A 12,026-nucleotide genomic window follows, 5' to 3' on the forward strand; every position below is an offset into this window, starting at 1 on the left:
CCCTCACTGGCAGTCTTCAAGCAAAGGTTGGATACACACTTCTCTTGGATGCTTTAGGATGCTTAGGGCTTATCCTGCGTTGAGCAGGGGGTTGGACTAGATGGCCTGTATGGCCCCTTCCAACTCTATTATTCTATGATTCTATTCCTGATGGTTGGTGAAACACAAGTTACTGAGGAAGTGCCATACATAAGTGCTATGGTAAGGATTCAGTACCATTCAATTTCATGTACATGTATTTGATTTAATAATTCCCCAGTCTTGCACTTCCATGGGATCGTGGCCCACATATTACAAGGTCATATTCAATATACATGGAAGCCTGCCCCCTTGTGTGATACAAAGGTCATTGCAGGTATTTTGATGAGTATGTAGTAAAAACTGTTTGAACTTTTTCTTTGGTTCAGATTTACAATGGCTAACAGCAGTTGCCTTTCAATACATTTGAAACAACCACAGAGATGGGTGTGAACAGTCACCTCCACACACTGCCCTGTGTTTAATTGACAAGGAACATCTCTCATGCAAGACAAATCAGCCCAGTGACAATGAGGCATAAAATAATGTTATTGTCCTTCCAAATTAGCCATTTGTGATATAGAGATCCACCAGGCATTGCATACGCTTGCTTCTCTTCCTTGGCCTCCTTTTATTTATATGTTTGCTGGATTTCTATGACCACCCCTTCTGGCATAGCTGGCTCAAGGCAATTTACAACATCTGGATCACACAATTAAAATATACATTAAATAATAACAAACCAATAAACCCAATATAAATTAGAAAATCAATCTTCCGGTTAAAATGTAATTGTGTTCATGACTGATGCTTTCAGTATCCGATAGCTTGCTTGCAGATTTCTTCCTGTGTTCTTACATTCAGAGGGGTGTATTTATACAAAGGGGGTGGTTGTAGATGTTGTATCCTCCTGGCCCCAACCAAATACCTGGTGGAAAAGCTTTGTCTTACAGGCCCTGTTAGCAGTAGCTTAGCAGTTCCCGTAGAGCCATCGTATCACTAAGTTTACATTAAGCCAATAGCAGAAGCCACAATTTTCACTGGCATCCTAAGTGGAGCTGCTGGTGGTGGAAAGCGTTGTTAGGTCACAGCCAACTTGTGGCAACCCCATATAGTTATTTAATTTATTTATTTGATTTTTATACGACCGCTTTTCCTAAGAACCATGGCGGTTCACAGAATAAAACGTTAAAATACAATAAAACCCACATAAAACCCCAATTTACAATAAGTCAGCAAGTGGCCAGACATTCTTCTGAATAACCAATCTCATCCCACCTTGTTCAGCTGGAAACTAGGAGCAGGTGCATGTCTAATAGACCTTAGGAAGGGTTCCTTGGATGGAATACCGGGATTCTGCCCTGGCCTCAACCATACGCCTGGTGAAAGAGCTCCATCATGCAGGCTCTGCGGAAAGCTGACAATTCTGGCAGGGCCCTCAGCACTTTCGGGAGCTCATTCCACCCGGTTGGGGCCAGGACCGAAGGGCCCTGGCCCTGGCCCAGGCCAGGCAAACATCCTGGGGGCCCGGGACAACCATTTAATTCATACCCACAAAACAGAGAGCCCTGCGGGGGGCATAAGCAACCTTCATTGAAATCAGTGGGTTTAGATGGGCGTGCGTAGGAAGGCACTATTTATTTCCTCTGAAATGCCCTTGTTCTCCCAAGCAGCTGTCTTCTATTCGAGCTCTGGCTATTGCTAGTATCCCTCTTGTCACTTCTTTTCAGTCTTCATTCCAGTCTGACAGTGAGGATTTTCTTGTCTGTGGTAACATCTGTTGTTTTCTGGAGTATTTCTGTCTTCTCTTTGGTAGTCTGCTGACCTCCATGTTTACCTAGGGGGCCTGAAACAGGAAACTCCAGAAGTAGGACAGGTCAGGCTGCTCTTCCAGAATAGCCTGTTTTACTTGTATGAAGCAAGATTATGGAGGAGTTTGTGATGCTGGTAGACAAACAGCAATGTCATTTATATAATCTTTCCCCTTTCCGTTGGAGAAAGTAGAAGAAACCTTTGTTCAAGGTAATGGTGTATTTCTGTAAATTCACAACATTTCAGGAATTTCAGATTTAATTCATACAGCACAAATCCAATGTTTTTAAGCACAGGAATTGTTAGACTGTACAATACTATATAGGTCTACTAAGGAATAATTAGATTGTGCACTAGACAGTCTATAAAGCAGGGCATACTTCCACGGAAATGTTTTTTAGGATTGTACTATTAACTAAAGAGCCTCTTATGGTGCAGAGTGGTAAGGCTCTGCCCATGAGGCTGGGAGTTCAATCCCAGCAGCCGACTCAAGGTTGACTCAGCCTTCCGTCCTTCCAAGGTCAGTAAAATGAGTACCCAGGTTGCTTGCTGGGGGGTAAACGGTAATGACTGGGGAAGGCACTGGCAAACCACCCCGTATTGAGTCTATGAAAACGCTGGAGGTCATCACCCCAAGGGTCAGACATGACCCAGTGCTTGCACAGGGAATGCCTTTACTTTTACCTTTTATTAACTATTAGTTAATTAAAGTTGGTAATGAAAGTTGCAATTTCTAAGATTATGACCTGGAATGAACTGCTCTGGGTATAATACCAGGTTATGGGAGTGTTGTGACAGTGTTTGCATGAGCAAAACATGCTTTGAGTCTGTCATTGAAATATAAGTCAACACACAAGCAAAAACTGATGAACAGATGGGGGGGTGACACTTAGGCCCAAGGAATTTCAGACATCTAAGCATTCAAGATTGAGGGACTAGGAGAGGCATAACTTTGATTGGGATTGCAGTAATACTTGTTGTCATTTTTAAAACAGTCACAGTTAAACAGTAACTAGAATCTGGGTTAAATTTTGATCTTGCTGCAATTTATGCAAAATTCAGTTTCAGTTTGGGCTAGGATTTAACATTTTTTTGGGTGGAGATTAAAATTCTCTCAATTTCCCCCTGCTTGTGAAAGTCATATCCCATATCTTTAAAACTTTAAAACTTGTTTCAGTTCCTCTACTTTGCCATACCAAGCTCACAGGGATGTTTTCCAACTGAAACAATTTCCTAGTGTCCCTGCCAAACAGGTCAATCTTGTTCAACATTTATGTGCATAGCATTTCCAAATCTACTAATCTCTGCACCCACTCAGGCATTATGATGGCTGTTTGATTCTATTTAAGCATAGGTCCTATTTGTATGAACTTTGTCATTCTTGTAACTAGGGGCAAAGCTTTCTAGCAGCCTGACTTAGGGATGGAAATAAAGGCAGAGGTTTCCTGTTAGTTCACCTGCTTTGCAAACTAAAAGTAAAATCAAAACAGAGAGTAGCAATACTACCCCCTCCCCAAGATAGGCAAAGTAGTATACCCACAGTGGAGAGAAGTAGATGTATTACTTGCACTGGAAGGCATGTGCTGAGAAGGGAGGCAAAGGTATTACACTCTGTGCTATGATAACAATGGCAAAGCAACTATGGGGGAGTGAGGCAATGGTGTTGCTGCCATTCTCTCCTTCTGGCAAGCCAGCCATATAGTCTTGCTGCAGAAGGGGAAGGATTTATGAGGTAAGTGCTCTCCTTCCAATAAAAGGCAGGCCCAAATATGAAGAGACATGAGAGATGTTTACTCCCTTCTTTCTCTCTCTGTATTTCTTTTTATGTATCCAAATACAATTTTTGCAATTTTATGCCAATAAAGTGAATCTATATCAAAATATTCAGGAATTTCCTCAGCAAGAGTTGATGTGTGTATGTGTGTGTGTGCCTTTTGTTTAATTTGTGACAACACTTACACATACACACGCCTTACAGGAGAACCAGGAGTTGTGAATAGATGATGATGATGACAACCATTCAGTTGAGTCTGACTCTTGGCTCAATTGTCACCATGATTTCTGATCTTGTACCGCTTATTTTGGTTGTGTAATGTTTTGGCCGGTGTCAATTTTGATTGTGTCTAACCACTGCGTTCTTTGTCAGCCTCGTTTCCTTTTTCCACTGAATAATCATAGCACAATTGCTTTCTCCATTGAGTTGAATCGCATGATATGGCCAAAGTAACTGAGCCGGAGTTTAGTGATTTTGCCTACAGTGATATATCAGACGTACTGTAGTATTTCCTTGTTTGTGACTTTGCAGAAGCCTTCTCCAACACAGAGTTCAAACAAATCAATTCTTCTTTTGTCCTATTTTTTTCATTGTCCAACTTTCACAGCCATAAGTGACTAGTGGAAATATGTAGATCAAACTAATCTACATTTGGAAGTCAGGCTTATGTTGTTGCTTTTCCATGTTTGGTTCAAGCTCATCATTGCTGAGCGACCCAGAGTAAGTCGATGTTTTATTTTCATACTGCAATCTTCACTCACATCAATTTGTGATCCAAGAAAAATTCTTGAATGCATTCAATCTTTTCACCATCAATTGTTATTGTGATATGACTGGTTTTTTTACAGTAATCATTTTTTTTGTCTTTTTAGTGTTTACGAAAAGGCCAAGTTTTTTACTTACTTCATTGACCTTTATAATCAGCTGTTCTAGGCCTTCCTTGGTTTCTGACAGAAGGGTAGTGTCATCAGGATACTGAAGAGTATTTATATCCCTTACTCCAGTCTTAATTCAAGTTCTTTCAGTGCAGTCTCTCTCATAATGACCTCAGCATTATATGATCTCAGCGTACAAATTAAACACAAAGGGGAAAAGAATAAAACCTTGGCACACTCGTTTCTCTATTTTGAACCAGTCAGTGTCATCAAATGGTATATGTACAATGGTTTCGTGGTTCGCATAGAGTGACTGCATCAGTTTGATCAACTGCATTGGCACCCCCAAATACTGGCTTCCCTCAATTGGTTATGATCCACACAATCCAAAGCTTTCTTGTAGTCAATAAAGCAGATATAGACATCCTTCTGATATTCCTGTGACGTTACCAAAATCCAGCGCAGGTTTGCTATGTGATCATGAGTGCCATGTTTGTCGAAAGCCAGCTTGAACTTTTGGTAATTCTTTTTCAATAGTTGTTGCTATGCGTTTGTTGTATGATTTTAAGCAGGATCTTACTAGCATGAGAAATGAGGGCTATTGCAACTTTCTGACCTGCCTGGCTGACAATTTCATTTATCAAATGGTAGATGAACCCACAAGAGGTTCAGCCATACTGGACTTAATACTGACCAACAGGCAAGAGTTGGTGGATGAGGTGAAGGAGGTGGGAGACCTAGGGGAAAGTGACCATGTCCTCATAGAATTCCTTTTGAGATGGGGAGCCAAGGAAGCTTGTAGCCAGACGCGGATGTTGGATTTTCGTAGGGCAAACTTTAATAAACTCAGAGACATGATGAGTGTCATACCATGGACGAGAATGCTGGAAGGGAAGGGAGCATGTGAAGGGTGGGCGCTACTCAAACAAGAGCTATTGCATGCTCAATCAATGACTATCCCAGAAAGACGAAAACACTGCAGGAGCTCTAAGAAGCCTATTTGGATGAACAGGGAACTTCAAGAGGAACTAAGAAAGAAAAGGAAAATGTTCAGGAAATGGAGGGAAGGACGGAGCTCTAAAGAAGAGTACCTACAGGTTACTAGGCACTGTAGATCAATCATCAGAAAGGCCAAAGCTGAGAGTGAGCTAAGATTGGCCAGGGAAGCCCATTGTAACAAGAAAAGATTTTTCAGTTATGTGAGGAGCAAACGTAAAGTAAAGGAGGCAATAGGCCCACTGTTGGGTGCAGATGGACAAACTCTAACGAAAGATGCAGAGAAAGCAGAAAGGCTTAGTGCCTATTTTACATCTGTTTTTTCCCACAGGTCAAAGTGTTTAGGCACATCTAGAGATGGCCGTAGCCAAAGGATAGTGTCTGGGTGGCAGGTTAACATGGATAGAGAGGTTGTCGAGAGGCATTTAGCTGCACTGGATGAGTTCAAATCCCCTGGTCCGGATGAAATGCACCCGAGAGTACTCAAAGAACTTTCCAGAGAACTTGCACAGCCCTTGTCCATCATCTTCAGAACTGGAGATGTTCCGGAGGACTGGAAAAGAGCAAACGTTATTCCGATCTTCAAAAAAGGGAGGAAGGATGACCCAGGAAACTACAGACCAGTGAGTCTGACCTCTGTTGTGGGGAAGATAATGGAGCAGATATTAAAGGGAGCGATCTGCAAACATCTAGAGGACAATTTGGTGATCCAAGGAAGTCAGCATGGATTTGTCTCCAACAGGTCCTGCCAGACCAACCTAGTTTCCTTTTTTGACCAAGTAACAGGTTTGCTGGATCGGGGAAATTCGGTTGATGTCATTTACTTGGATTTTAGTAAAGCTTTTGACAAGGTTCCCCATGATGTTCTGATGGATAAGTTGAAGGACTACAATCTGGATTTTCAGATAGTTAGGTGGATAGGGAATTGGTTAGAGCAGTGGTCCCCAACCTGCGGGCCGCGGCCCGGTGCCGGGCCGCGAAGGCCATCGCGCCGGCCCGCGGCTCCCTCTCCCCGCCCCCCCCGCAGTAAAAAACTTCCCCGGCCACAAGCTTGCAGCCCGGGAAGCTTCTTACTGCGGCAGGGCGAGGAGATGGAATCGGGGCCGGGCCGCGCCCATGCGGGCGCAGCCCGATGTGCGGGCGCAGCTCGCGGGAGCGCGGCCCGATGCGGGGGGGCGGTCTGATGTGCGGGTGCGGCTCGCGGGGCACGGCCCGATGCGGGGGCGCGGCCTGATGTGCGGATGCGGCTTGCGGGCGCGGCCCGATGTGCGGGCGCGGCTTGCGGGCGCGGCCGATGCGTGGGCGTGGCCCGCGCAGGCGCAGGCCGCACCCCAATGTCCTGCCGGTCCCCAACCTCAGAAAGGTTGGGGACCACTGGGTTAGAGAATCGCACTCAAAGAGTTGTTGTCAATGGTGTTTCATCAGACTGGAGAGAGGTGAGTAGCGGGGTACCTCAGGGCTCGGTGCTCGGCCCGGTACTTTTTAACGTATTTATTAATGATCTAGATGAGGGGGTGGAGGGACTATTCATCAAGTTTGCAGATGATACCAAATTGGGAGGACTGGCAAATACTCCGGAAGATATAGAGTTCAACGAGATCTGAACACAATGGAAAAATGGGCAAATGAGAACAAGATGCAATTTAATAAAGATAAGTGTAAAGTTCTGCATCTGGGTCAGAAAAATGAAAAGCATGCCTACTGGTTGGGGGATACGCTTCTAGGTAACACTGTGTGTGAACGAGACCTTGGGATACTTGTGGATTGTAAACTAAACATGAGCAGGCAGTGTGATGCAGCGGTAAAAAAGGCAAATGCCATTTTGGCCTGTATCAACAGGGGCATCACATCAAAATCACAAGATGTCATAGTCCCATTGTATACGGCACTGGTCAGACCACACCTGGAGTACTGTGTGCAGTTCTGGAGGCCTCACTTCAAGAAGGACGTCGATAAAATTGAAAGGGTACAGAGGAGAGCGACGAAGATGATCTGGGGCCAAAGGACCAAGCCCTATGAAGATAGGTTGAGGGACTTGGGAATGTTCAGCCTGGAGAAAAGGAGGTTGAGAGGGGACATGATAGCCCTCTTTAAGTATTTGAAAGGTTGTCACTTGGAGGAGGGCAGGATGCTGTTTCTGCTGGCTGCAGAGGAGAGGACACGCAGTAATGGGTTTAAACTTCAAGTACAACGATATAGGCTAGATATCAGGAAAAAGTTTTTCACAGTCAGAGTAGTTCAGCAGTGGAATAGGCTGCCTAGGGAGGTGGTGAGCTCCCCCTCACTGGCAGTCTTCAAGCAAAGGTTGGATACACACTTTTCTTGGATGCTTTAGGATGCTTAGGGCTAATCCTGTGTTGAGCAGGGGGTTGGACTAGATGGCCTGTATGGCCCCTTCCAACTCTATGATTCTATGATTCTACCGTAATTGGAACAGTTTTTCTTGTCACCCTTTTTGGGTAGTGGGATGTACATACTCCTCTGGCCTTCGCAACTAACAACAACGCATTCCTTGCCGTGACGAAGGGGCGAACTAGCCTATTGTAGAGGTACTTTTGTATTTAAGATCACAATACAAAAAATTAATTAAACAAAAAAAGCTCGAACATGCCAAATCCTTATGGAAAGAATTAGATCGGGCGGTTTCTGAGAAAAATGACTCACGTTTTTGGGCACTAGTCTCCAATAGTTTAAACACCTGGTCCCATCATCTGGAGGCTCAAATACCAGCTAAAGATTGGGCCCTGCATTTTAGCAAGGTCTTTGGAGCCCATTTGGCTTCACCCCCAACAGCCATGTCACATTTACAACATATCCCTCCTGATCTAACAGATCTCCCAGTTTGGCCCACAGTTTCAGAGGCTGAAATCAAAGGCCTGATCTCCTCACTGACATCTGGTAAGTCCCCAGGGGAAGATCTGATCCCTACAGATCTTTATAAAGCCTTTCCATCATGGTGGTCTCCTATATTAGCAAAAACCTTCTCGCAAATTAACAATACAGGCCAAATCCCCCCTGGATGGAAACTTAGCATTGTTGTGCCCATTTACAAAAAAGGGGACAAATCAGCTCCAAATAACTATAGGCCTATTAGTTTGTTAGACATAGCAGCAAAACTGTACAGTAAGTACTTACTGATTAAGCTGGAGGAATGGGCAGATGAAAATCATATTTTACACCCACATCAAGCTGGATTCAGAAAGGGCTTTAGTACTATTGACCAATGTCAGATACTTCAGCAACTGGTCTATTCAGGGATAAATGGCCCTAAGAAAGTGTTGTACGTTGCATTCGTTGACTTGGCCGCAGCTTTTGATTCTATAGACAGGCAGCGCCTATGGCAAAAATTAGCAGACTTGAACATTGATAGGCGGCTCCTATTTCTGCTGCGGGAGTTGCACTTTGACACTTATGCTCAAATTAGAGTGGGAATTTCTGGCTCCCTAACCAACAAAATTCCAACATGCAAGGGCGTCAAGCAGGGATGTGTGTTGGCTCCCCTGCTGTTTAATTTATTCATTAACAACATTGTAGAAAGACTCTCTGGCCCACAATTTGTTTCTCCCATACTAGGAGGTCAAAAAATATCTATTTTACTCTATGCAGATGACATGGCCCTAATTTCCCTCACGAAAATTGGGATGCAAAGACTACTACAACAACTTGGTGCTTATTGTAAAGAAGAAGGTCTTAAAATAAACTACGATAAGACAAAAGTAATGGTCTTTAGAAAAAGGGCCAAAAAGTTCTCTTGGAGCATATCTGGAAATTCTGTTAGCCAGTGCAACTCATTTAAATATCTGGGTATCACATTTAGTGAGAGGTTGAATTGGAAACTTCATCTGGACACCATTAGAGCCTCTGCAACACGCCTAGTGGGCACTATTCTGAAGTTTTATTATACAACAGGAGGCTTCCTCATCGATCCAGCCCTCAAATTATACAAGTGCAAGGTTATCCCCCATCTTTTGTATGGAGTAGAGGTCTGGGGATGGAAGGAAAACTTCATACCTAGGCTAGAATCTGTTCAAAATATATTCTTAAGGCGAATTCTAGCCCTACCTAGGGGAACTCCGGCTGTTTTGATGAGGGCAGAAACAGGTCTGCCTTCTCTTAGTGCCCAAGTACATTTGGCAATTTTAAAACAGTGGAAAAACCTCAGGTTAGCCAACATAAACAAATTTAGTCATCAGTCCTTTAATATAATGTTATCTAAGGATCCAGCACGGCATTGCCTTATTAATAGCCTTATTGCACGCTACTCCATCCCCGATGACCTCCTAAATCCTTCAGCTAATAACTCTCACCTTAGAGACTGGATCTTCAAAAGTGATGCCCAGTTAGACAGAATGCAAATTTTGGAAATTAAGACAGCAACATGGTTTAAGCGGTTTAAATATGACCATCGTAGATCCTCTTATCTAATGAAAATCAGTAACCATAATCTCAGAGTAGCTTTTACATCACTTCGATTCGAAACGATGCCTACAGAGGTACTGGCGGGTCGATTTAGCTGTACGCCAAAAAACCAGCGTTTCTGTATTTGTGGTGCACAAGCTCTGGAGGATTTACCCCACTACATCTTTGACTGCTTACTTTATGCCCAACCCAGAGCCAAATTCCTCAATGAGACCTTACGGGGTTCTAACCTTCACTCCGTTGCTGAAAAGATAATCTATCTTTTATCTGACCAGGTTGATGATGTAACATATAAAACCGCCCTATTTGCCTTGGCTGCAAGGAAAATAAGGGCCAATGTTACAACCACTAAGGCAGCCTCTTAACACTCTTGCACTTTGTATGCTGTTTCAGTTTTTTGGTCTTAAATTTTATATTTTTATACAGTTCCTTTTATTCTATTTTACTGTTTGTAAATTTGTATTTTATATTTTGTAAAGGCCTATGGCTATATACAAATAAATGTATCTTATCTATCTACTCCTCTGGCCAGTTATTAGTTTCCTAGATTTTCTGGCACACATCTCAGCAGTTCCATGGGTATGATGTCAATGGCTGGAGCCTTATTGTTTGGCAACTACTCAAGGCCCATTCAACTTTCTCCTAATGAATGGCCAGTTCAAGTTCTATTTCTATTTCTTTTTAATTTGGAAAAGAGCGAATTTCCATTCTGCATGGTTACAGTTCTTCTGCATATTCTCTCCATCAGTTCATGGTGCTCTGTTTGTCAGTCAGTTCCTTCCGTTGTTTATCTTTGATAATATTTTTGTGAAAGCATTTCTTGTGTGTCCCTTTCTGTAATCTTCTTGTAACTGCTTGCATTTCTGATTGCAGTAAGCTTCACTTTGTATTCTTGCTGCCCTTTCAAAATCACATTTAATTTCCTGCAGTTTTTGATGCTTTTCTACATTCAGCTATTCTTACAGTTTCATCTGAGAGCCAGTTTGATCTTTTTTCTGGCTTCTTGTGCGGTGTTTAACTATTTCAACAACAGTGGATTGAATTTCTTGACACAGTTCATCAGGCATCTTCTCTGTTGCATCCAAAAGTTGAAATTGATTTTTCATCTCTACTGCATATTTGAATGGAATTTTATTTACATCAAACTTTCTTAATTGTGATGTCTTCTTTTGACAGCTGTTTTGACAGCAAGGATTGAATTGGACAATCTTCAACTGCCTAAAATGTAATCCATTTGGTGATGTCCAAGTGTATAGGTGATGCCTATGCTGTTTAAACCAAGTGTTAATGAATAGAACCTGTGATCAAGTTAAAGCATTTATCAAGGTCCAGAGTTGTCAGAATATTTGATGAAGAATGGATGAAGTCTTGCACTCAAGTACTGTTGCTAGTCTGGCAATTTTATCTTTAAACATCTCTATTAGCCACTAGTACCACTGTATGGTGCTAATATACAATAGCAATCTCTGGGCCATACATAGGGCTGCTAAACTCCAGTTGGGGTCTGGAATTCTTCCAGGATTACAATTGATTTCCAGACTAGAGGACAGTTTACCTGCAGACTATGGCATCACATCCCTGTCAAGTGCCACCCCCACCTCCACAATCATTGGGTACCACCCACAAATATCCAGGAATTCCCTTAGTATGAGTTGACAACACTAGCTGTTATGTATGATAACATTGCATACAGAGTTTTGTGTTCAAAGTGTATGATGTTGGCAATGAAAAATCCCAATTTTTTTTGCATGTTGTGCATCATGTTTAAATTGTTCCCCAGTTAGACTTGTTTCCAAGTGCACACATAGAAGTTGTGGCTTTGTTTTCTGTTGTGTTAGCAATGTTCACAGGTGCACAGAAATGTCTTAATGAAGGCACAAATGCTGGCACTTGTGAGAATGGTCTTTGTCCCTGTCATCCTTACATTATCATTGATCACAACATACCGTGGCAATGCATTCCATAGGCAGGGTTACCACATTTTGAAAAGCAAAAAAGAGGACATAGTTCCATACACTGATTATTTCAAACAAGTGATTACTATGACAAATCTCATTTAAAATATCCGCCTTTAAAATGGGATACATGCTACTAACTAGCAATATTTCTAACCATTCATCCCCCAAAGAGGA

This window comes from Paroedura picta, chromosome 8, assembly GCF_049243985.1.
Source record: "Paroedura picta isolate Pp20150507F chromosome 8, Ppicta_v3.0, whole genome shotgun sequence".
NCBI lineage: Eukaryota > Metazoa > Chordata > Lepidosauria > Squamata > Gekkonidae > Paroedura > Paroedura picta.